General features: G+C 49.1%; 1 protein-coding gene across 6 annotated transcripts in view; it reads left to right on the forward strand.

Moving 5' to 3' along the window:
* Window positions 1–26,561, forward strand: part of PLXNB1 (plexin B1) — a 193,191-nt gene that overhangs the window by 47,078 nt on the left and 119,552 nt on the right. For 2 of the 6 annotated variants that reach the window (XM_037903867.2, XM_037903869.2), the window contains exon 3: window positions 26,318–26,392. The exons of 3 other annotated variants lie outside the window; for them this stretch is intronic. The gene's annotated coding sequence lies outside the window, so the exon portion shown is untranslated. Of the gene's footprint in view, window positions 1–204; window positions 481–26,317; window positions 26,393–26,561 lie in introns of those variants that run through there. One more of the 6 variants, XM_043552453.1, reaches the window with a different exon arrangement.

Here is a 26,561-nt window from a genome sequence, read left to right on the forward strand (position 1 = left end):
TTTGGTTCAGAAAAGGGTTACATTATTTATATGAATAAGAGCAGCAACACTAATTAGAATAAAAATTACAGATTTCTGATCCACATGATTCAAGATGTTAACACATTGGCAGGTGTTCTCAGGAAGGAATTTCCGCCGTAATGTAGGTTTACATATTCTAGTACTTTATGCAATTTTTGAGATTTCTGATATTGGCCACTCTTGGAGAAGGGAGATTGGTCTAGTTGCCCATGTTCAAGAGGCCTGGAAAACTTCAGTTTTGAAAAGCTTTTAAAACATTTTATCTTATGAAATATTTAAAAGTCCTTAAAACTGCTCACTTGTGCAGAAAGTGCAGACTTTCCTGAACTCATTGGCTGGTTCCAGTGAGATTCTGTGGCTGCTGTGGCATGACATCCCCAGAAAAGTACATGCTTGCGCACCACTTGGAACAGGAGCCTGAGAGCTGCAACATATCTGGATATGGGTGACCTAAACCAGGTAGGTTTGAGGTTTCACTAAGTATCTGCTGAATATTGTTTCTCTGGTGGTTTATTTGGAGTATTCAGCACAGAATTATAATCTAGATTGTCTTTGTAAATCATTTTTAAAGAATAATGGAGAGCCTGATTCTCATTTACCCTAGGGCCGCCATACACTGCTCTTGCTGTGTAAATGTAATTACTCAAGCAGTGTAAAGAGGCCTTAGTGTAAATAAGAACTGGGCCCCACATCTCTGGAAAACCCCCAGGGATTGGCTTGTGCCATGTGGAGAGGTTGCCCATCCAGAAGATGAGCAGGGTAGTTTATATAGATCTTGGAGCTGTAAGAACTTTCAAATACCATATGATTTTTATAAAGGTCAAGAAAGAAAGTAGATAACACCAGTGATGGGTGTATTTCAAACCTTGGGTGTTAGCATGCTAGTGGAAGGGAAAGTGAAAATCTTTGTTTTGATTAGAGGATGGAGGGGAAGTCGAGTCCTGGTTCTGGTATATATTGCAAAAATACTCCCACAGCTCGGGAAGACAGTGTGGAGGCAAGTACTCTGAGCAGAGAAGAATTGTGGGGCACTCTTTTTTCCACTGCAAGATGTTCGTTTTATAACAGCTCAGAACTTTAAAAAAAAAACAAAAAACTCTTTCTCTAACAAGAGTTGCTACTTAGAAGATGGACCATCTCATACAATGCAAGTTCAAATGCATTCTTATTACTCATACCCTGAACAATGGAAAACAAAAATGGAATAAAATCTTGTTTGCGTCAAATGCTGTGTGTCAGTTCAAAAGGGTTTATTCATCTGGCAGTGTCTATCTCATTATTAAATTACAGTTGCATCTGAATTGAGCTGAGATGTATAGCAAGACATGGTTCCTAATCCAAACAGCTTGCAATTTAAAAGGTTAAAACCTAAATAAGGCCACATTTTTAAAAGGGCTCAGCACACTGGGAGCATGTTGAGTGCTGAGGACTTGTGAAAATCTAATCCTTATTTAGGTGCCTGAATAGAAGCTGAAATTATCTAAAAAATCTGGCCCTGAGCTCTTTTGAAAATCTGATCCCATGTAGTGTGTGATGAGGGAGGAGAAGGGGTACAGCATACAAGCAGAATGGCCAGGGTGAATGACAAACATATGTTGTATTGCACAAGCGTCTGTATAGGAAGCGATTTCTGGTGTCATCTAGTCTGTTATCTGTAGTGTGCAGGATCAATTTTACTCCTAAACCATCTTTGCAAATGGGTGTCATTTCTTGATCCCAAATTTTTCCATTTCAGAGGATTCCATAACATCCCTTGGCAGCTTGATCCACTGCAGAACTGTCCCTATTGCTAGATAATAAAACTTGTAAATGTCTTGCAGTAGGGGCATGTCTCTAAGCTGAGGTCTGGGACAAGTGGAACCCAGCTACTTGGGTGTTCTGCGTACATCTCATTAATTTTAGATTATTTTAATTATTTGAATGTGAGCATCTCAGAGTTTGGTGGTTAGGTGCTTATCTGAATCTAGAGGGCTCAGGAGAAAATGGCAGGCTCACTCCCTCTCTTTCTGGCAGCATCATCCCCTTTCTCCTCTGGAGAGGAAGGAGTAGAACCACGTAGAGATTCTGCCTTCTCCCCCAACCTGAGAGGGTATGAGTATTTCTTATTGAGGTCCCATTTGTCATCTTCCTCCTTCCATCACAGTCATGTTTGGAGGTGGTTGCTTGGGTTTCACTGTGGCAGTGCTATGGGGGGTGGGTGGAGAGGAGTGGTACTTCTGCAGCTGTGCAGAGAAGGTTGGAGGATGGTCGGTCTTCTTCCCCCCCCCCCCCCCCCCGGCATACTTTTCTCCTTTCCAGCCCCTCCCTCTCCACTTATAACCGGGCTGGGTCCAAAACTCACTGTTTCTTCCTCTGCAGCATTTAGAAGATTCAGTCTTTTCCCCCTCAGTCCTCACAGCTCAAAACCTTACCCATATGTTGCCCATATATCCCAGCCTGATCCCTGCAGCTCCCTCCCTCACACACACCCCCATATGCTGCTATTTTAATTTGGCCCCTTTGTGTGTGTGCATTATGATTTCACATTTCCTAATTTTTGAGTGCTTGACTCTGCAACTTCAATGACATTCTCTTAACATAGTTTAGTTTTTTATAGGCTGGTCTGTTAACATCACCTTTTCTTAAGGTTGCCTGACACTTCTCTGTAAGACCTAGTTGCTTATAACTATGCCAAATTTTAACTGGGCTAAAATCTTCCATGCCAGGTGTCTGCCTCAGGTTGAATTAAAACAATTTAGTTGTTTTCAAGAAGGTGACTAGAGGAAAATATGGTGTTTTTTCCATGTTAAAAATCTGACCACTTTTTCGCCCCCCTATTCTGTAAAGCATGAAATAGAAATTTGGTGGTAGTGGGGAGGTTGCATTTGTGAGGAAATCTGCCCGACTTTGCCCAAGTTATAAGCCTTTGAAAAAATCACAGTTTGCACATGCTCAGTGACTTGTGTAGTAAGATGAGGCCTTGAAACATAAACTCTTGTATCAGAGGCCCAGTCTGAGGCCTGAAGCCTGAACCAAAGTACTTCCAGGCATTGCTAAGCAAAGGCTGGGCTGTGAGCCAGAGGCTGGCCCCACTCACAGAAGTTGGCAAGAAGAGGGCTAGAAGCAGGTGCATCCACATGTAAGTGCTAATAAGAGGAACTTGTGCCAAGATGGCATCAGAACACTCCCCAGAGATAACAAGGAACAGGCAGGTGCATCTTAAAGACAGGGTCAAAAGGACAACATGATGGATAGATTTTTTTTGAACCATCATGTAACAGGGGAGAAGCAGCACCCCAATGAGTAAATGGGCTGCACCTCAATACATCAGGAGGGATGAGTAATCTGTTCTGCACCTGTATAAGAATAGGCCTGGAAGGGCACATCGTCATCCAATTTAGGGGGCAGTGGAGTGTCCCGCCACTGATTGAGCTGCGTCCATTGCCAGGGGACACACATTCTTAGTATGTCCATTAGAGTCTATAGGAAACTATTACTGTGCTTCTTTTGACAATAAACCTGGCCAGGTGCCTTCGTACCTTACTAGAGTCTGTGGTCTTTGGGGGTTCTCTCAGGGTCTGCTGTGTCGGCTGTCTGTGTAGAACTGGGGCAGCACACAGGGAACACGCACGCAGCCAACTGTTATCATCGAACAAGAGCAGAGCACCACATCGGTAGCTACTGACAACAACTTGCTGTTTGCAGGTAATTCTGCAAAGATTCCATAAGTACCATGCATGCTCCCGCCTGGTTCTGAGCAGGACCTTCCCTGCAGTTACAGTTCTAGGCTGCTGTGGTTGGATCAGGACCAGGCACTAGCACTGAGGTCAGGGAGCCTCACTCTTGTGCTCTCAATGACCCCCTCCCCCATTGGGCCCAGGAAGTGTGGAAGAGGAAGCTGTATAATTAGTTACTCCTGGGGTAATTTTGTGCCACTGTGCATGTGCAGAAATTATGTCACCTGCAGATTTCTTTGCTTCTCCGCAAGAAAATGGTGTTTTGATGGGGAAGCAAAGGGAAGCCACAAGAGCGGTCATACGACCCTTTCCAGCAGTATGTTTTGGGTGCCCAGGGCAGCCAGCAGAAAGGTAAATCACCATGGGGTGGGGAGTGGGGCTAGGGAAGACCTGGCTGGTGGCTCCTATCCTGCGCTGGGCTCAGCTGCTAGTCCTGGCTGTGCTGGGGAAGATGAGACTTCCTCTTCCCTGCATGGCATCTGGGGCTGTGTCAGACCCATCCCCAGATTTCTCCCCCGGCTGTAGGAAGCTCTGCCAACTCCCCCCCGGCCCGCTTCCTGCACCCATCGCTCCTCAGCTGCAGGATGAGGTATCACTGTACAGGGAGCTGCTCCCCCATCCCCCCCCGACCCCCGTGCATCCAGACCCTCCGACCAAGCCTAACTCCCGTTCCGCTCCCCCCGCCCCCCTCGCACTTCATTCTACTGAGCCCCAACCATCTGCGCATGGATCCCCACAACACTGAGCCCCGACCCCCCCTTCTGAGCTCTATACTCCCCACATGCAGACGCTCCCCGCTGAGCCCCAACCACCTTCACCTGTACCCCCCTTCAGAGTCCCATTACCTTTGCAGCCAGAACCCTCCAACAAGCCTCTGTGCATCCAGATCCCCCTTGCACCCGGATCCCCCACTGAGCCTCCCGCACCCAGATTGTCCCACACAGAACCCTTTTGACGCACACCTATATCCCCCACACTAAGCCCCTCCACACTTGAATCCTGCCTTGCTGAACCTGCCTGCCCACACCTGATCACCTGGCATGGAGGGGCAGGGCCCTGGGGTGTTTCTGGGGCAGTCCTGGTCCTTGCGCTGTGTCAGGGTTGGGTACAGCCTCATCGCTGAGTTGGTGTCCCAAGGGGAGCTGCATAGTGATTTCCCACCTCTGTACAGCCTGTGCTCCCCAGTGCCATGCTGGAGACTCCACATTTATTTGACCAATAAAAGTTGCAGAATTTTAAAAAATTGTGTGCAGAATGCCCACAGGAGTAATAATTTGAATCCAGAGGAGACAAGAACCAGATCTGTGGGGAGGGGTAGATTGTGACAAAGAAGCGGAGAGGGAAGGAAGACTGGAACTGTAGGCTGGCAGGAGGGACTGGGGATCACTGGGCAAGGAGACTGAGACTGGGAGCCAGAGGAGACTGAGATCAATGAGGAGCTAGGAGGAAACTGGGACTAGCTGGACAATAAAACTGGGACTGGAAGAAAGAGGGCAGAGACTGGGACTTGGACAGGGAGTGGAGAGGGGTGAGACTAGAACTTGCTGGGCAAGGAGGCTGGGCTTGGGATGAGAAGCCTGAGGAGTGGAGAGTTGTATTGGCTAGGTGATGAGAATGGGATTGGGAAAGGAGCCAGGTTTTGGGCAAGACACAGGGCTGGGACAGATGAGAGGTTGGGGCAAAGAGGTCAAACTTGGGGGGATGTGCGGAAGAGTCTGTGCCCATTAGAACACACTTCCTTCAGAGCCTGGAATGTAACCAAGATTCTGGAGTTTTTCAGGTTCTCTGCTGTTAGCAGATCTCTGTGAAACCCTCTGACAGATTCCCATTCCCTTCTAATGTTGGTCCACCTAGACCAGAGGTGGGCAAACTACGGCCCATGGGCCACATCCAGCCCACGGGACCCTCCTACCTGGCCCCTGAGCTCCTGGCCCTGGAGGCTCAGCCCCGGCCCCTCCCCTGCTGTTCCTGCTCCCCCACAGCCTCAGCTCACTGTGCTGCTGGCGCAATGCTCTGGACAGCAGTGCAGCTGCAGAGCCGCAGCCTGACCCGGTGCTCTGTGCTGCGTGGTGGCATGGCTGGCTCCAGCCGGGCAGCACGGCTGCCTGTCCTGGTGCTCTGGGCGGCGTGGCTGTAGCGCCACCAGCCACCGGCGCTCCAGGCAGCGTGGTAAGGGAGCAAGGAGGGTTCGTTAGAGGGCAGGGGAGTTTGGGGTGGTGGTCAGGGGGCGGGGGTGTGGATAGGGGGTGTGGCGGTCAGAGGGCAGGGAACAGGGGGGTTGAATGTGGGCAGAGGTCCGGGGAGGGGCAGTCAAGAATGAGAGGAGGGGTTGGATGGGACGGTGGGGGGGGGCAGGAGTCCTGGGGGGACCGTCAGGGGACAGGGAATGGGGGGATTGGATGGGGGAGGAGTCCTGGGGGGGGCTGTTTGGGGTTGAGATGCAGGGGGAGGGGTCGGATGGGGGTGGGGGCTGGGCCACGCCAACCCCCACCCCCATACAATTTTTGAAACCTGATGTGGCCCTCAAGCCAAAAAGTTTGCCTGCCCCTGACATACTCTATAGAGGATGACAGCCTGTTACTGCTGTCAGTTACTCTGTCTGCTCAAGGGGCAGAGGTCTGTTTGTAGAGCGAAAGGGTCCAACCATGCTGGATGACCCATGTATGTGGTGTCAGTATGAAGCCACATAATGGCATTTTTGTTTTTTGTTTACTTTTGTACAACCCTCTTCCCCCGCTAGGAAATTGTACACAAAAACGGTGTTAAAATATTGTTGTTAAGGTTGCATGGTCAAACACTCGAAAGTTAGGAAATGCCTGTGCAACCTTAATTTGTTCTACTTGTGCATATGCATTATGATTGCAGACTTTAATTACATGATTACATGCAGTCTTTTCCACAAGACCTCTACTTCATTCAGTACACAGGCTGGAGGTCAAACTGTGCTGGGAATGAATCAGGATTATGTAGTGAAGGAGACTGTTGTCTGTAGGATTCCTGCTTCATTTGTTTCAGAGGTTGGAAGATATGTAGTGAAGAGGCAGGGATTGCTGAAAGAGAAAGGACAGCCTCACATTTAAAGCAGTTGAGTGGTATCTTGGAGAATTGGATTCTGTCCCTGCCTTTGCCACAGAGTTCCTGTGTGATGCTGGGCAAATCACTTAAACTTTTCACAGGGAGTCACTAACTGTGTCTTTCTCATTTTTCTGGGCACCTAACTTGAGGCCCTGATCTGATTTTGCACATGTGCTCAGCGCTCATAGTTGCAACAGAGGTCAGTGGGAGCTGTGCTTTGGACATATAAAGTGCTGTGTTCTGAAAAGTCAGGTCCTACGTCTTTCAAATTGGTCCTTAAACTTTGTGCCTCAGTTTTCCATCTGTAAAATGGGGATAACTGCTCATCTCACAAGGGTGTTGTGAAAATAAAACCACTGATGTCTGTGTAGCACTCAAACAGTGTAGCGATGAGCACCATAGCAAAGCATATGTGACTATTAATAATTCGGTCTTCAGAGAAGAATTTGAATAGTGTGCAGCATGAGCAACCTTCATTTTGACATTGCGTAGCTTTTTAGTGTTTGACTTTGCAACCTAAATGATTATTTTTAACATAGTTTTGTGTGTATGAGTTCATGTGTGACAAATATGTATATGTATGACCCACTACAATGTGTCCCTGGCTAGACTGAATCACTGCATTGTCCCTTTTTTCTCACTGTTTTGTTTCCCATTCCCTTGTCATGTCATATGTAAAAGATGGTGTCTTTATTTATCCCATAGAGTGTTCCGTCAATAAATAGAGATCTCATCAGTCTTGAGTAGCAGAAGGAAAATTCCTTCCTCAGTTTAGCCACATTATTGACTCAGTTGGTGTTTTTCAGTTGTTACTCTGATCCGTCTGTGACACTCTGACCTCACTAGTTATCCCCATTCAGTATTTATGCATTTCTGAAGTTGACCCACTTTCCATATGCCCCTGTTAAACTGGGTGCTGGACACTTCAGCTTATTTTTCCAATTTATCTATCAAGGTCATGCATTGTTTAAATTCAGTCCTTAGTCTCTGATTTCTCCAAACTTTGGCTCATCCATTAATTCGACCAGTGTATTTCCCCCTTGGCCCTGCAAATATTTAATTAAAATATTTAATGGTATTGGATGTCTGCCAGGCCCACTTGAAACCTCCTCCCAGCATGACATTGAACAATTGATCACTGCTTACTCTTTAAGTCCATTTATATCCCTCTCATAATAGTGTTGTGTAGTCCACGGTTCTGTGCTTTCTTTATAAGAATTATTTATTTATATTGTTGTAGTCCTTAAAATGTGCCTTGGCACTTTCCAAACACAGAGGAAGATGCAGTCCCTGCGCTGAGGAGAGTGTACAGCATAAAAAGAGGCAGGGTGGGAAAGCAGTACAGCATATAAGTGATATGGTTTGTTACCAGTTTGTTTGCTTTTGCACTTAAGTACCCCTCACCAGCCTGTCTGCCCTATCCAGTCCCTTCATCTGTTCCCCCTGGCCACAGTCAATGCGCAGTTGCAGTTCCAGTGCCTTGTATCCCCACCCTTCCAACAGTCAACCCCTTCCCTCCACAGAAATGAATAATTACTTATTAGTGAATTAGATAATGGATTCAGGTAGTTAGAGGACCATCAGGAGGGAGTTAAATGAAGGGGACAGTAGTGGCTCTTTGTGATACTAGCTGACATTTGTGTCCTGGCAGGGTGACTGTTACGTTGGTGCCCTCCAGGCTATAGGATGTTTGTTCCACAGTCCGTAGTGTTGTCACTCATCAGTAGAACTCGCTGCTGCTGCTGCTGCTGCTGCTTCCTCTTGCCTAGTCTCCTTACACTACTTTCACCTCCTGAGTGTACTTCATTTTCTTTCCTCTCCGAGGTTATGTGGAATAAGGTGCTTCTCTAGGCATTGAGATCGAAAGACTTGGACTGTAAGATATTTGGGGGGAGGGACTGTCTTTGTTTGTGGTGCCTAGCACAGAGGAGCCTTATCCTCTAGGCACTACCACAATACAAATAAAAGAGCTTTAAATTCTCCACTTCATCCAGCTTCCATCAGGGATCCTTGCAGCAGCAGTCTCTGTTCATTCTTCTGGCTGCCTGACATGCCTCAGACTCTCTAGTTTTCACTCAAGTCCACAGCAGCCTGCTCTCTATAAAGGGAGTAGTCTATGGGTTTGTTCTCAAGCATGAACCTGGTTTGTACTCCATGCTGAGCTGCTCTCTTCCCTGTATATGCCATTAAATAGACTTGTTCATCCTGTTTCAGTAGCTAGACTTCTCTATAGCTCTTGGCCTAGCAGTTAGCTGGTAACTAACTTCTGAATCAGGCTTCCATGAAAATTAAACAACCAGCACCTATTTTTTAATGTTAAATAATGATCTAGCTGTTCCTTTTGTCCCTCTGTCAATTCTCCTTAACTGCATCTGTTTAAAATAAGATACATCCTCTTCTCTGACTTCTTGCCCACAGCAAATGTAGCTCTTTTCTTTTTCTTTGTGAAAGGAACCTTTCCCCACTCTGGCAGTGCAAAAGAATTGGAAAGCCAATTTGACTGGCTGTCTCAGGATTCCCTGAGTGGTGTAAGGCCACAATGGAGTGGGAGCTGCCATACTTCCCAATCCTGGAATGGGATGGTGGCTGGGGAGCCATTGTGTCTGGCCAATCCCTGTCTTTTGTATTGGCCTGTTGGCATGACATTTTAGAGAATTCATGAGGGCTCTAATTATGGGGAACAGGTGGTTAAAGGTAGCTTAAAGCCTCTTTACGATGCCTCCTTCTCAGAGCTGCTCCAGGTGCAGAAGGGCTGGCCCCAAGGATCTGGCCCAGGTCCCTGGAGTCTGGGAGTGTATCTAATGTTCATGTAATAGCGCCGATAAAGAACACAATGAAGTACACACTAATTCCAATCTGGCTCCCTCTTTCTTTATAGAGGATGATGACCCTGGCACACTGCCAAAGAAATGGACAATCTCCAAGAAAAAAGCAATTATATTAAAAATGTCCGGCACTGTCCTAACTGTTGGTAGAGCAGTCGGTTTAAAGAGCTTCAACTCTGAATGATCTGCCCCAACTCTTTTATGCAGTTTTTTCTGAGGCTGCACTTTAACTTTCCCATCAGTACTGTCAGGAGCCTAATCTGAGGGCGGAAGGAGACTCTGATAAGAGACTAGTCAGAGGTACTAATGGCAGAAAGGGCTATAGGGTTGGGAACGTCTGGCTTTTGTCCAAAGATGAATGCTTGTGAAACGGATATTAAGTTTGCTTGCAATAATGTTCAAATCAGTACTGGGTGATAAGATTTTATTGGCAAGATCACTGTGATCTAGATCAGTGTTTCTCAAACCTAGCTAAAATTATCTGGCATGCCTTTGTTTTCCCTATTTCCATGGTTGTATTAATACAGAACTTCGATCTGCCTCTTCCATTAGAGGCTTTTCAGAACAGTGGTAACAGACATACCATTTTACCAATCCAGTGTACTCAGTGTCTTTAAACTTTCCTCAATCAGCCTCTCAGTGAGAAGCTCCCACCAGTTCTCTAGCAAACACAGGGATAATGTGTGTCCCAGAAAGAGACATGTTTTGTGTGATAGTGTAATCTAAATGGATGGAGCACAGGAATTGGAGTATGGAATTCCTGGGTTCTAACCATAGCTCTGCCACTTAATTGCTGTATCGGCCTTCTGCCTTAGTTTCCCAGTCTGTAGAATGGGGATAAATCTTCCCTACCTCACAGGTGTGATCTGAGGAGTAATATTTGTGCCATGCGTTCAAGGTGTAATGTGCTATATAAATTCTAATTATTATTATAGGTCAATCTTTTAAAAATAGCCTATATAGTTAGGTTCTTGTGTACCTAATTATGAATTTAGGAGCCCAGTTTTAGGCGCCCATTTGTTTGAAAATCCCAGCCACAATTTAATAATTCATCATAGAAATGAGGAGTTTCAACTGAATAGCCAGTGTTACCTACGGCTGCCCCAGCACCAGATGTGAATCAAACAACACCTTGTCTCAGTTTGAAATGTTTACATGTGAAGGACCAGATAACTTGGATCCAGGAGTTTTGAGAGTTGGTAGAGGAGCTCTCTGACCCACTGAGGCTAATTTTTCTTTACAAATCTTGGAGCACTGGGGAAGTTCCACGGGACCCGAAAAAAAAAGCTAATATTGTATCAGTATGTGAAAAGAGTAAACAGGATGACTCTGGTACCTATAGGCCGGTTAGCTTGATGCAAAATCATGGAAAGGTTGATAGGGGATGCAATCAATAAAGAATTAAAGGATGATGGCATAATACCAAACCAACATGGCTTTATAGACAATGGTTTTGTCAGATAAGCTTGACCTTTTTTTAAATTTTAGCAGGGTTACATAAGGATATGTTCTTGATCCAATAATATTCAAGAACTATGTGTTCTTGATCCAGTACTATTCAATATCTTGATCAGTGATCTGGATTTCAGACTTTGCTCTTAAAGTTTTTAGATGAGATGCAAATTAGTGGAATGGTGAATATAAGGATAGCTTTGTTCCTCTTCGAGTGCTTGCTCATGGAGATTCCATGGTAGGTATGTGCGTGCCCATATGCACCGTCGTCGGAATGTTTTGCCTTAGCCGTATCCGTAGGGTCAGCTCTGGTGCTGTCTGGAGTCCCACGCTCATGTGCCAGTATATGAGGTGCCACTGGCCCTGTGCCATCTTGCATCTGGAAGTGTAATAGCGGTTCTCTTCGTTGCTTATCTGTAAGGCTACGATTAAGTCATGGAGGTCACGGAATCTGTGACTTCCATTGACCTCCATGATATTTTCTGCCCTGGGGCTGGAGCTCCCAGCCCCCATCCTGGTGGGGGACCCTTCAGCTAGCCCAGCTGGAGAGGATGGGTGGGGAACCCCCCGCAGCTGCCCAGCCGCAGGAGGCAGCGGGGGACCCCTTCCCCCGCAGCTGCCCAGCCATGGCGGGTAGCAAGCAGACCCTGAAGCTGCCCAGCTATGGCGGGTGGGGAGGGGACCCCCCACAGCTGCCCAGCGACAGTGAGCTGCTGGGGGACCCTGCAGCTCCAACCTGCAGTGGGTGGTGTGGACTCCCCTGAATGCCCAACTGCTTCAGGGAGCGAGGGGACCCTGCATCAACCCAGCCCCTGCAGGCAGGAGGACCCCAGAGCTCTCACTCCTTGCAGCGATGGGGGATCCAGGACCCCCAGCAGCAGTGGTGCTGAACCCCCCTTCCCATTTTGTCAGGGATATTTTTAGAGAAAGTCAGGGATAGGTCACGGGCTTCTGTGAATTTTTGTTTATTGCTCAGGACCTGTTCATGACTTTCATTAAAAATATCCGTGACAAAACCTTAGCCTTACTTACCTATAATTTCTTGTACATAGTTTAAATTAGTCAATTAGCAAAGCAGTGTTAGAATCCCTGCAGGGACTTCGTCCCAGAGACAGGGCATGCCCTGGTCCCCGTACTTCAAACCATTCTCAGTTTGCAATAAGCTGAAGCTGGTTAGTGATTTCAGCAGCTGCCTGAAGTGTTTGGGGGAGTCACACATGAAGGAGAAGTACAGGATTTGTAAAAATTTTAGGCAAAGGACCCAGAAAAAATGGGATATACGTCTAAAAGCCCTCCTCATGGAGGCTACGCTTCGCCCAGTATTGGAGCCGTCCTGTTCCAACTCGACTCCAAGCAAGTCTGTGTTGGTGTGGATTGCCCCTCCAGCACTGAGTTCTTTCCAACACTGTTCCCCTTCGCTGGTGCCTAAGAAGTTCCAAAAGAAACAGCGGAGTTGCTCCCTTGCACCGAGTAAAGAGGGAAACGGAGTGGTGAGCAAAAGACCCTGTTTGGGCTGCCTGCCCTCCCCAGATTGTCAAAGGGCCACTTCCCTGTCAGGACACCTGAGCCCTCCCAGGGATCTGACTCCAGGGAGCGGTAGGGGACCCCGGCACTTAATAGTGCCTTTGACACCCGAGGCCTTCCAGGTGGCTAGGGACCTTATGGCCCTGCCTGCGCCATGGCCAGCGGGAGAGACCTTGAAGGTTCCTCCATCCAAGGGCAAGACAACCAGGGGACCACCTCAAGGGACGATGGGACATCACCAGTCCCTGGAGGAGAGACATTGGTCCATGACTCCACGGCCCCAATCCCCGGCGCCGCAGCCATAGTCCCCTGTCAGGTGACCCAGATCTCCAGCACAGCATATGCACTCCCGCTGTCGCGGGGCGACTCTCTGGCTTTGAGATGCCGGTCTCCACCCTCCCAATACTGCCCTCCCTCCTGCCAACTGCTGCCTCACCACAAGTTGTGGTCCCCCAGATAGTCTCCAGTCACCGCCTATTCGGGGTTATTCTTCAACCTCACACCACCTGTCCCCGCCTATCCCTCACCGATCTCCAGAGATGCATCGGTCACTCACCTTTGGTGGCAGCCATCGGGGGAGGCTCCAATGGCCCCACCATGGTCCTCAAGGGATGACACTTCTGCAGAATCAGAACAGGAATTTAGCTGCTCTCTGCGCAAACAGTGGTCGTCTTGGGTACTGGACATCAGTATGGGTCCTGCAGCAAGCGCATGGCAGCAGGGTCATTGGCCAGCCCAATGGCCTTATTGGAACCCATGGGGTCTTCTGATGATGCCGATGCCATACTCTCACCACTCCTCCATGGTTGCATCAGAGAAGTGACCCACTGCACTGCTGACACCGGGTTCAGACTGACTCGGGCTCTCACACAGGGACCGAGGAGCAAGTACCCACACTATGGGAAACCTCCCCAGTGAGGGAGAGTGCCCCAGCCCCTCCCCCTGTTGAGCTATCATCTTCTTCATCCCTGGATGAAGCGGTGGCGGGGCCCTCTGTCTCTTTCACCACCCCCCCGCACCAATGACTTCAGAGCACATCAAGCTCTGCTTAGGAGAGTGGCCTCCAACGTGGTTCTGGAGGCAGAGGAGCTCACAGAACCCACAGCCACCCTTTTTGACGTCCTAACAGCAGCAGCCCCGGCTAGGATCGCACTGCCAGTGCACGAAGGGGTCTTGAGAATAGCTAAGGCCCTTTGATAGACCCCATCTTCTATACCACTGACATCCAAGAGGGCGGAAAAGAAATACTACGTTCCTGCCAAGGGGTTTGGATATCTATACACCCATCCACCCCTGAGTCACTAGTGGTATCTGTGGCTAATGGAATGGATAGGTGGGGTCAGGCGGGCTAAAAATAAGGCTGCAAAAAAATTGGACCTTTTTGGGAGAGAGGTTTATTTGATGGCCAGTCTCCAGCTCTGGGTGTCAAATCACCAGGCCCTGTTGGGGAGATAGTTTTAATTTGTGGGACTCCCTCAATAAGTTCAAAGATTCCCTTCCTCAGGACCTCGGTCCAGAATTTGCAGCCATCCTGAGGAGGGCAAGGTGGTGGCAGGGGGTTCCCTCCAGATGAAATGGGATGTGACTGACTTGGCAGTCAGAGTTGTAGCCTCTATTGTGGCCATGAGGCACAGTTCATGGCTGCAATCCTTCGGTGCTCTCCCAGGCGATGCAGCTGTCTGTTTGGGGCTCTCCCAGGCGATGCAGCTGTCTGTTTGGGGCTCTCGTTCAAGGGGAATGTTTTCTTCTCAGGCTAGGCTGCATGGCCTGAAGAACTCTCGGCTACGTTATGCTCTCTCGGTCTTTATACACTGCAAGCTGCTAGGAAGCAGTACTGGCTGCCTCCACTGCCCAGATTCTGGGGGCTGCCATGGAAGGCTCCTGTAAGAGAAAGAAGTGGGATAAGGGGTTTAAACGCCATCATCCCACTTCATCTTCCTCACCTGCTCAGTCTGATCCTGCATAACATCGGGGGGGGGGGCTACGGCAGGCATTTTGATGGTGTGCAAAAGGACGGCATCCCAGCTGAACTTCAGGATCCATGCCCCCCTTTGTTTTTGAATGGGTTGTGTCTCTTCCTGACATCATGGGCCTGAGTAACCTTAGATCATTGGGTGCTCAACACAATAGCATCGGGCTATTACCAGAGGTGGCCAAACTTACTGACCCTCCGAGCTGCATACGACAATTTTCAGAAGTTCGAGAGCTGGCGCGCATGTGTTGAAGCTTGGGGTTTCAGCCCCACAAGGAGTGGGTGTCTTGGGGCTTTAGCCCTGCGGGAGTCGCCTGCCAGGACTCAGGGCTTCAACAGGAGTGAGACTGAAGCCCCGAGACCCCACTACCTGCAGAGGTGTCATGTGGGGAGGCACATGGGGTCACATGCCCATTCCAGACTTTTGCCAGGGTTTGCTAGTCCTGCTTGGTCACATGATGCTGCCAGGCCCCCTCCCTGCATGGCAGCTGCTGGAGCCGGCAAGATGGGAGCTGTAGCCATGGGGAGAGGCAGTGGAAAACAGCTGGGAACTGCACTGAGAGCGGCTGCTTTTGCTGCTGCCTCTCCCCGCAGAGCTAAAGTAGCAGCTGCTCCCTGCAGCTCCCAGCTGTTTACCGCTGCCTCCACATGGAGCTAACACCTGGGAGCTGCAGGGAGGGGCTGCTGAGGATAAGGGGTGGAGTATGCCTGGGGTGTGATTAAAGCTGTTGGAGGGGCCAAATCTTTACATTGTGCCCCTCCACTTTCAGCAGGCACCAATCATCTCTGACAGAAGCCGCTAACCCCTACCATTCCACTGCAAGGCAGAACCCCTGAGCTCTCCCCACAAAGGCTGGTAAGCAGAGAATGGAGGGGCATGGGGGGCTCCGTGAGCCATACATTAAACTGTAAAAGAGCCGCATGCAGCTCACGAACCGCGGTTTGGCCACCCCTGGGCTATACCCTGCAGTTCTTCTCCATTCCCTATCCCTCTTCAGGGACCCTTCTCACGAGCAACTCCTCATTCAGGAGGTGGAAACCCTCCTATGGCTGGGGGCAGTAGAGGAGGTTCCTCGTGATATGAGGGGGAAAGGGTTCTATTCCTAATATTTCCTAATCTCGAAGGCCGAAGGAGGCCTCAGACCCATTCTGGATCTGCGTTGCCTCAACAAATATCTCAAGAGATTGACGTTTTGCATGGTTTTCCTGGCCTCCATTATTCTCTCCCTGGATCCAGAAGACTGGTAAGCTGCTCTCAACCTGAGGGATGCATATTTTCTTATTTCCATTTTCCATGGACACAGACAGTTTCTGTGGTGGGCCAGTGCCATTTCCAGTTCATGGCACTACCCTTCGGCCTCTTGTCCATCCCAAGCGTTTTCACAAAGTGCATGGTGCCAGTGGCTGCTTACCTGAGGCGTCACGGAGTGCAGATCTTCCCGTATCTCAATGACTGGCTCGTCAAGGGAAGATCACATTCACAGGCCCAGATGTAAAGAAGCCTCAGTCTGGTGTGCTCCACTTGTCATGATCTGGGCCTGTTGATAAACGAGACAAAATCAACTCTGACCCCCATTTAGCTTATATAGTTCAGAGGGGTGATCCTCAACTCTATGCAAGGCAGAGCTTTTCTGCCAGAGGCCTGCTTCCAGGCCATGTCCAGACTAATCTCCCATGTGGGAGCCCACCCTCTCACGACTGCCCACATTTGCCTCAAGGGGCCATATGGCAGCTTGAACTTGCGTGGTCCGGCATCTGCGGCTTCATCTCAGACCCCTGTGAGCGTGGCTGACATTAGTCTATGTTCCCAACAGACGTGATGCGGACCAGGTGGTGACGGTACCAGACCATATCCGGTCATCCCTGGAATGATGGACAGACCCCAACTTGGTAATGGAAGGAGTTCCTTTTGTGGCCTTGTTCCCTTTGGTGAATCTGGTCTCTGATGCCTCGGACCTGGGTTGGGGAGCCCACCTTGGTGGCCTCGGCATGCAAGGTTGCTGGGTCGCAGGAATATTGCTCTCTCCACATAAATATCAGAGAGCTCATGTTGATATGCTTGGCCTGCCAGGTATACTTGCCCCACCTGACAGGCAAGGTGGTTCAAATCCTAACAGAAAATACTGCCAGGATGTTCTATACCAACAAGCAAGGTGGCGTCTGCTCATCAGCCTTTTGCCAAGAAGCTGTCTGGTTATGGGACATCTGTGTGCAGCATGCCATCCACGTGGTGGCCTCGCACATCCCGGGGGCCAGGAACGTGCTAGCAGATCGCCTCAGCAGGACCTTCTTATCTCAGTAGTCCCTTCACCCGGAAGTAGTCAGCGTAATCCTCCAGAAGTGGGGGACTCCTCAGATGGACTTGTTCGCATCCAGACAGAACAGGAAGTGCCCTAATTTCCACTTGATTCACAGGCTCGCCAGAGGCTCCTTATCCAACGCCTTCTTGCTCCTGTGGTCAGGGGCACTACTGTATACCTTCCTGCCAATATCATTAGTGAACAGAGTCCTTGTGAGGATCAAACAGGACAAGGTGAAGGTAATCCTGATAGCTCTGGCATGGCCCTGCCAACACTGGCTCGCCACACTGCTGGAGCTCTCAATAGTGGTACCACTGGAACTACCGCTCTAGCCGGAGTTATTTTTCCAGAGCCACGACCAACTACTGAACCCAAACCTAGCAGCCCTACACTTGACAGCGTGATTTCTGCATGGCTGCAGGCATGCTTGGCTCAAGTTCAGAGCATCCTGATGGGTAGCAGAAAGCCCTCCACCAGGGCAGCCTACCCAGCTAAGTGGAGGCGCTTTGTGTGTTCGGCATCGGACTGGGATCTTTTGCCTGACCAGGCCTCGCTTCAGTCGATTTCGGACTACCTTTTGCACCTCAAGCACCAAGGCCTGTCCCTCTAGACAGTTAAAGTCCACTTGGCGGCCATTGTAGCCTTACACCCTCTGATCCAGGGCAGGTTGTTTTTTTTCCCATGACATGACGGTCAAGTTTCTGAAAGGTCTGGAGTGACTTCACCCTCAAGTTTGTGACCCTGTCCGACCTTGGGATCTGAAGTCAGCGCAACTTTTCATCGCAGTAGCGGACAGAATGAAAGGTCTGCCTGTTTCTGCACAAAGAATTTCCTCTTGGATAACCACCTGCATTAGGTTTTGTTATGAACAGTTGAAGGTGCCACCACCGGCTATTGTAACCGCCCATTCCACTAGAGTGCAGGCCTCTTTAGCAGCCTTCCTGGCCCAGGTGCCAATTCAAAACATCTGTGGAGCCGCTACTTGGTCATCTATCCATATTTTCGCATCCCACGATGCCATTACCTAGCAGGCCAGAGACTACGCCAGCTTTGGTAGAGCTGTATTGCAAACAGTGAAACCATAACTCCGAGCCCACCTCCAGGAATACTACTTGAGTCACCTAGCATGGAATTGACATGACCCAAACACTCCAAGAAGAAAAGACGCTTATCTACCTTTCATAACTGATGCTCTTTGAGATGTGTTGTTCATGTCCATTCCATGACCCATCCTGTTGCCCCTCTGTTGGAGTTGCGGGCAAGAAGGAACTGAGAGGGTGTAGGGTCCCAGCACCTCATCTACCAGTGCATGAGTGCGGGACTCCAGAGGGTGCCAGAGCTGGCCCAGTGGATACCGCTAAGGCAAAACATTCTAATAACTGGGCATGTGGGCAGGCACACACCTACTGTGGAATGGACATGAGCAACACATCTTGAGGTGAAACAGTTATGAAAGATGGGTAACTGTCTTTCCTACAGAATTGTCTGGATCTCATGGAAAATTGAGCTTGTTTGAACAACACACATTTTAGTAGAGCTAAATGGAAGGTTATATAGGAACCAAGAATGGGGGGCTAAAATGGAGGACTGTATTTTGGAAAGCAATGACTCAGAAAAGGATTCTGGAATCATAGTGAACAAGCAACTGAACATAATGTGTATCCACACTGCAATGCAATGGCTAAGAAAGCAATTGTGAATCTTGGAAATGTAAGCAGGGGAATATTGAGTTGAAGTAAGGGAGATGTTATTACTGTTTACAGCATTAGTGAGATATTAGGCCCAAATCCACAAAGGTATTTAAAAGGAAGTTAGAAGCCTAAATACCTATGTGGATCTGGGCCTTACTGACTACTATGTTGTCACAGGCAGGCTGACCTGTTAGGATATGTCTATGTAGCCTGTGGAAGTGAGTCTCAGGCTGGAGCTCAGGCTCTGAAGCCCACTCCTCTCCAGGTGTCAGCCCAAACTGCAACTTCAAAGTGCTGTCATTACAGCTATTCTTAGAGTGCTAGCACAAGCCCCACTAACCTGAGTGTCCACCCAGTGAGGCTCACTGCTGCAGGCTGCGTAGACATATCCGTAAGGGGAGTCAGGCCCCCACCTCACCTGTGACAGTCAGTTACCCTCCCAGCTTATCTTGATTGGCTACAAATCAGATGCTGTTGTTTAATTATTAGGGCTAGCTGGGAAGGGGGTCACTTTATACTCAGTATATGTTTGGAAGGTTTTCTTCACAACCAGGAGGACCAGAACCTTTTTTTTTTTTCCCCAGTAAAATCTTCAATTCTGCAGAAACTGAATATCCCATATGACCAACAGACAAATGGACATGCCTCAGGACTAACAGTTTGTGAGTTTGTTGTATTACTGTTAGATGTCCCACCTTATCAGCCAGTCCTGTGTCTCAGGAACTTTTGTCATGGGAAGGGGACCTTTGCCAATTCAGTGGTGGGGAGATGTAATTAGAGAGTTGGGCGTTAAAAAGAAGAGCAATGGGCAATTGTGGACACGTGGAAGATTAGGAAGGCCAGCGGGCCCTCCAGTGCCTGCAGGACCTTCCAGCATCACAGGAAATTAATCATGTTAGATATACTGACTTAATTTTTTTCAGAGTGGTAGCCAAGTTAATCTGTATCAGCAAAAACAACAAGGAATCTTTGGGCTAATACCTGATGAAGTGGGTTTTAGCCCACGAAAGCTAATGACCAAATAAATTTGTTAGTCTCTAAGATGCCACAAGGACTCCTTGTTGGTTTTGACTTATTTTCTTAACGTTGATGTATAAAGTCATCATTTTCTCCCCTGCTTTGGCTGCTTTAGGAGTTTGATATTATGACATTGACATTCTGTAAAAGTTCCATAACAACCTGCTTGTTGACTTTAAGAAATACCTATCAACAGATATAAATGTCTCTCCGTGACAGACACTTGAATAAAATTCTTCAATCCACTCCTTCCCCGTATAGTAGAGAGAGAACCTGAGGTGAGTCCAGTGTTTGAGATTCCTAGCAAGGCAGTTTCTGTCAGAAGCATTGGGAGCAGCGAATTCTAAATGTCCGTTATCCACTGAGAATAAAAGCCCCTCTGTGTGTGTGTAAACTAAATAACCAGTGCTGGTGTGATGCGAATCAGTGTATGTGTGCGTTGAGGGCAGTGTGTCAGTGCTTTGTGTCTGTCCTGGCAATGCTGTCTACTTACCTACAACAAGCACATGAAGTGTTTTCAGAGCTTCATAAAGCCCTGTAATTAATACTGGATCGTATCTGTAACACCATCCATCCACAGGGTATCACAGACCATCTCTTTGTGTCAGGGCAGTAATATCTCGGTTTTACAGGGGAATGGTAATAGCTGAAAGGTTATATGATTTGCCAAGTGAATGGCAGAGCCAAAATTAGAACCTGACTTTTCCAGTTGTTACAATTGCTATTATTTTCTGTATCCTGTTGGTGTGCTGGGTGCTGTATCACACCCAGAGGGGAGACAGTCCCTGTGCCAAGGAGTTTATTATCAATTAGATACAGCTCAGTTGAGTCTTACCATTCATCAGGTGGTGATCTTCCCTCACAGCATTGCAGATTTGTTTCCTGCTGTAATGCTCCTTGCTGAACATCATCACTTTGAGCTCAGCACAAAGATCGATCAGAAGTCAGATTGTGGGCGGGGAGGGGAAAGTGGCAGTATTCTTCCAGGTTCTACCCACCAATTGAACTCCGCCCATGTGAGTTCTCAAAATGAGATACAGCTCATGGTAGATTGTAAGGACAGTCAGATGACATGTGCTTTCTGAGGGCAAATGGGCACCTGAGCTTCAATATACTCATGGCTTCAGTGAGGCTTTAGTATACCCAGGGATTCTGCTAAGCCACTTGGGCTTGTCTACTTTGTTGGGGGAAAAGAAAATCGGTGGTGGCATCCAGCATGCACCACCCCTTGTGGCACCAACATGAGATGCTACTGGCAGCAGTTTGTACAAATCTGTGACCCTACCCTCTCCTTTTTTGCATGAGAAAAGAAATCAGTAATAAGCTTAACTAAGCAGCTGAGTTTACACTTTGATGAAATGAATGGGGTAGTTCACACCTCTCAGCCTAGGTGCTGGCACTAGGGGTGCTGGGGGTGCAGCACCCCCTGGCTGGAAGTGGTTTCCATCATATACAGGGTTTACAGTTTGGTTCAGTGGCTCTCAGAACCCCCAATATACAAATTGTTCCAGCACCCCTGCCTCTCAGAGCTATGGTTCCAGACTTTGCATCAATTATACTTTTGGGTCACAGTTGTGAGGTTTTCTTTGCAACTATAACAGTTGAAGGGTTGGTTGGTTTGTTTTGTTTTTAATAAATGCTGAGATTTTGGAAAGCAATTTAATACTTTCCAAGAGGTGCAAGGATAGCATGTGGAGCTTGCTGGTTGTTTCCAGCAGGTGATGGGAAGTGATAGCCAGAGAGTAGTCTCTGAGTGAACAGAGAAATTCTCAGCCAGAGAACTGCCAGAGAGTAACTAGTCCGTGGATTCTGAAGAGATGAACAGCTCCTCTGAAGGAGGCTCGGTGTTGCCCTTTTTCATAAGTCGTCTCCTGTCGGCCCATTTCTGGCTCTTGCTCTTTAGGACTGACTGACTTTTTAAAATTACTATTCAAGATTGGGTGGAGGTGCCTGCAGAGAACAAATGGGGGCCTGCATTGTGTCCCAAAATAAGAGCTTTGGATTTCCACACTGGCTTACATGCTGCCTGGATAAGTCTGTACAGGAAATGAGGAGAGAGCTGCTGCTACTCAGAGACTTGCAGGGTTAGTGAAGAAATAAATTCTAATGTGATGCTTTGTCCTTAGAGAATTTAATACTCTAAGACAGGGGTGGGGAACCTATGGCCCACGGGCCGGATTTGGCCTGCTGCTTCATTTCATCTGGCTTGCAACAAGTCTCCACACTGTGGGCTGGAAGCCCCGAGACGCGGCACCCCTCCATGGGGCTGGAGTTGTGAGTACTGGCTCACCGCACTGCAGGGGGAAGCTAGGGTTGCCAGGCCGTTAAAAGTCTGGTCGGCTCTGCGCAGCTCCCGGAAGCAACCGGTATGTTCCTGCCGCCCCTAGGCACGGGCGATCAGGGAAGCGCTGCGCTCTGCCCCCAGCGCCAGCTCCGCAGATCCCATTGGCTGGGAACCGTGTCCAATGGGAGATGCAAGGGAGGTGCCTGCGGGTAGCACGCACTGCGCAGAGCCCCCCCCCCCCCCCCATAGAATCATAGAATCTCAGGGTTGGAAGGGACCTCAGGAGGTCATCTAGTCCAACCCCCTGCTCAAAGCAGGACCAACCCCAACTAAATCATCCCAGCCAGGGCTTTGTCAAGCCGGGCCTTAAAAACTTCTAAGGATGGAGATTCCACCATCTCTGTAGGTAACCCATTCCAGTGCTTCACCACCCTCCTAGTCAAATAGTGTTTCCTAATATCCAGCCTAGACCTCCCCCACTGTGACTGGAGACCATTGCTCCTTCTGTCATCTGCCACCTCTGAGAACAGCCGAGCTCCATCCTCTTTGGAACCCCCCTTCAGGTAGTTGAAGGCTGCTATCAAATCCACCCCTCACTCTTCTCTTCTGCAGACTAAATAATCCCAGTCCCCTCAGCCTCTCCTCGTAAGTCATGTGCCCCAACCCCCTGATCATTTTTGTTGCCCTCCGTTGGACTCTCTCCAATTTGTCCACATCCTTTCTGTAGTGGGAGGCCCAAAACTTGATGCAATACTCCAGATGCGGCTTCACCAGTGCCGAATAGAGGGGAATAATCACTTCCCTCCATCTGCTGGCAATGCTTCTACTAATGCAGCCCAATATGCCATTAGCCGCCTTGGCAACAAGGGCACACTGCTGACTCATATCCAGCTTCTCATCCACTGTAATCCCCAGGTCCTTTTCTGCAGAACTTCTGCTTAGCCAGTCGGTCCCCAGCCTGTAGTGGTGGTGGGATTCTTCTGTCCTAAGTGCAGAACTCTGCACTTGTCCTTGTTGAATCGCATCAGATTTCTTCTGGCCCAATCCTCCAATTTGTCTAGGTCACGCTGGACCCTATCCCTACCCTCCAGCATATCTACCTCTCCCCTCAGTTTGGTGTCATCCGTGAACTTGCTGAGGGTGCAATCTATCCCATCATCCAGATCATTAATAAAGATGTTGAACAAAACCGGCCCCAGGACCGACCCCTGGGGCACTGCGCACGATACCAGCTGCCAACTAGACATGGAGCCGTTGATCACTACCCGTTGAGCCTGACAATCTAGCCAGCTTTCTATCCACATTATAGTCCATATAGGGGCCTAGGGGCTGGATATGCTGGCCACTTCCGGGAGCAGCAGGGAGCCAGGGCAGGCAGGGAGCCTACCTTAGCCCCGCTGTGCTGCTGATCGGGAGCCACCTGAGGTAAGCGCCGTCCAACCAGAGCCCGCACCCCAAACCCCCTGCCCCAGGTCAGAACCTCCTCCTGCACCCTAACTCCCTCCCAGGCCCCGCACCGCTTCCCCAGCCTTGAGCCCCCTCCCACACCCATACTCCTTCCCAGAGCCTGCACCCCGAACCACCTCCTGCACCTCAACTCCCTGCCCCAGCCCTGAGCCCCCTCCTGCACCCCAAAACTCTTTGCCCCAGCCCGGAGCTCCCTCCTGCACTCTAAACTTTCCCCCGCTGCCGGCGGGAAGCCCCAAGCCTCCCACCACGGGGCTGTATGTGGCCCACGACTGCTTTTTTCTGTGAGTCAATGGTCCCTGATAGAAAAAAGGTTCCCCACCCCTGCACTAAGAAATGAGGATTGCGTTACTGTCCAGTGCAGTCTCTCCAGAAGGCCTGTGATCACATTCAGCACTGAATAAAGTAGTCGTCTTTCTGAAAAGCAGCTAGGAGCCTTTGTTTCCAAAGGGTGCAATGAGAGAGGGGCACAGGGAATCAAACCCGGGCACAGTGTGATGCTCTGGCCTGGGCGGACTGTCCAGTGCCCTCAGACTGGAGGGATTGGTCTCAGTTTTACGTTTTGATAACATTTGCCATGACAATTAAATATTATTGGAGTAAGATGCATCAGGGATGGGAAGGAGTGATCCTAACAGGGATATTCCAAAGGGCCTCAGGGAAATGAGTGCTGCTGATCTTTGAAGCCTCTCCCTGGAGTTCTGCTGGTACAGCTGAGCCAACTATGACCTTTCACATCTAGATGGATGGTTACCATAGCAATGGATGCAGAATAGTGTTAGTCTGTGAATTGGTCAATAAGAGAGAAGCCTGACTTATTTTGTTCCCTTTATTGGACTAGTGCTGAGGCTCAATATTGATTGCTGCAGATGTTCTTTAATAGGCTATAAATAGAGCTGGAGGAAACGTATGTTTTTGAAACTGGAGGATTTGTAATAGGAACAACGCTGGTTCTTGGGAGCTTGTCAGGGTCTGTTTTGTAAAAAAACTCAGAACAGGCACTATCCTTGTGAGATTTTCAAATGACGTTGATCTGAAACCTGAAATGCTACTATATGGGGTGAAAAATCTGGGGAAGAGAACTTGAAGCTGGGATTGGAGGTGTGACAAGAGATGGAAGAAGTAGGATGCAAAAAACAATATGATTTCTCTGAACACTGACAGTTTTTTGCTTGATTCAAATGTGGAACAGTTTGATTCTATTAACTGAGACTCACCTACACTGTGTTTTAAAAAAAAAAAAAAAAAAAAAAAAAAAAAGTTTAATATATATTTCAGTCCTATAGTGTAATCAGGAGTGAGCTGTATTTTTTTTCCTAAACCAGGGGTCAGCAACATATGGCACGCGTGCCAAATTTTAATGGCACGCTGCTGTCTGCCGGACCCGGGCAGACAGCAGCGTGCACTAAAAATCCTGTCCGGCCCGGCCCACTCTTTTCCGCCCACTGCTCTCTCCTTGCAGGGCAGGCAAGCTTCCTCCTCCCCCCGCCTCTTCCCCCAGTGTGCTGGATTCCTGCCCCTCCTTCTCTCCCGCCCTGCGGCCGATCAGCTGACTGCTCTTGGGAAGGGGAGAGGTAAAAGCAGAGCCGCAGCATTCTCTCTGCTCCAGGGACTTTGGGGAAGGGGGTGGAATCGGGGCATAACCCCTCCAGCCCCCTGCCGTGAGCTGCTCAGGGCAGGGGGCTGGGAGCACCCCGACGACCCCAGCCCACACTCCCAGCCCTCTGCCCTGACCCCTGAACCCTCCTCACACACCCCAGCCCTGACTCTGGCACACCCCACACCCTGTATCTTGCATGCCCCACATCCCCACTCCCACCCTGAGCACCAAACGGGAGCTCCGGGACACTCCCCCGCCCCCCGCATTCCCACCTGCACCCCTCGCACCAAATGGGAGCTGCCCAGGTAAGTGCTCCACACCCAAACCTCCTGCCCCAACCCTGAACCCCCTCCCTCTTTCTAGCTCCTGGCCAGACTCTACACCCCAACCCCCATCCTGCTCCTTCACCCCCAGCCCTGTGCTCAGTGCACTCCCACCCTCATCTCAGTGCAGAGAGAGAGAAAAAGAATGGGCTGGAACCAGGGAGAAGGTAGGTACCTACTCTGTGGACAGGGCCGGGACTCCAGACCGGCAGTGGGCTGAGCGGGGCCGGCAGCCGGGATCCTGGCTGGCAGGAGCTGGCAGACGGAACCCCAGGCCGGCAGCGGGCTGAGCTGCTTAGCCCACTGCCAGTCTGGGGTCCCGGCCGCTGGCCCCGCTCAGCCCACTGCCTGTCTGGGGTTCTGGCTGCCTGCCCTTTGCCAGCCGGGGTCCTGGCTGCAGGCCCCACTCAGCCTGCTGCCGGCCTAGGTGAATGGAACCCCAGGCCGGCGACGGGCTGAGCGGGCCGGCGGCGTAAGATCAGCATTTTAATTTAACTTTAAAAGAAGCTTCTTAAACATTTTGAAAACCTTGTTTACATATGACAATAGTTTAGTTATATAATATATAGATTTATAGCGAGAGACCTTCTAAAAAAGTTAAAATGTATTATTGGCACGCGAAACCTTAAATTAAAGTGAATAAATGAAGACTTGGCACACCACTTCTGAAAGGTTGCCGGCCCTGTTCTAACCATGGTGTACTATCATCATGAAATATTGCTCTTGAGTAATACCCATAGTGTACTAGATTCTCTCTAAACATATGCCCCCTGTCCTGGAGAACTCACAGTGCACAACCCTGCTAAAGCCTATGTCTGTAGTACAGTCCAGGAGCATGGTTAAACAAAGCTCACTTCTGTCTGTACTGCAAGGACATACTGTGTTTTAGCTATTGTGTGGGGTTTCTGAGTTTGAACCAGCTCCCTGACATGCTAGTTTTTACAGTATAAATAGGACCTTCTGCCAGAGGTGGCATTGTTGGGTCAGAGGATCTATGCTTTGGCCAGATTTCTCTTGAGGAAACATGAATATTGATTCCCTGTTTCTCAGATAACCAATCCAAGTTCTGGGCCTACAATGAAAGTCTTGGTAATGGGGATCTCCACCAACAAATGAAGTAATCTGGTAAGTGTCCCAGGAATATCTGTAATATTCCAGCCTCTCAACAGTCTTATTTTACTCTGTGCTTGTCACCTTAATACCTTGGTGCACAAAGCCATTGATGCTTCCATGGGCTTTTGATATTCTTGAAGAATTTCTCATTTGTTGCTGTTTGGTCTCTAGATTTAGCCAC

Source organism: Chelonia mydas, chromosome 7, assembly GCF_015237465.2.
Source record: "Chelonia mydas isolate rCheMyd1 chromosome 7, rCheMyd1.pri.v2, whole genome shotgun sequence".
NCBI classification, from domain to species: domain Eukaryota; kingdom Metazoa; phylum Chordata; order Testudines; family Cheloniidae; genus Chelonia; species Chelonia mydas.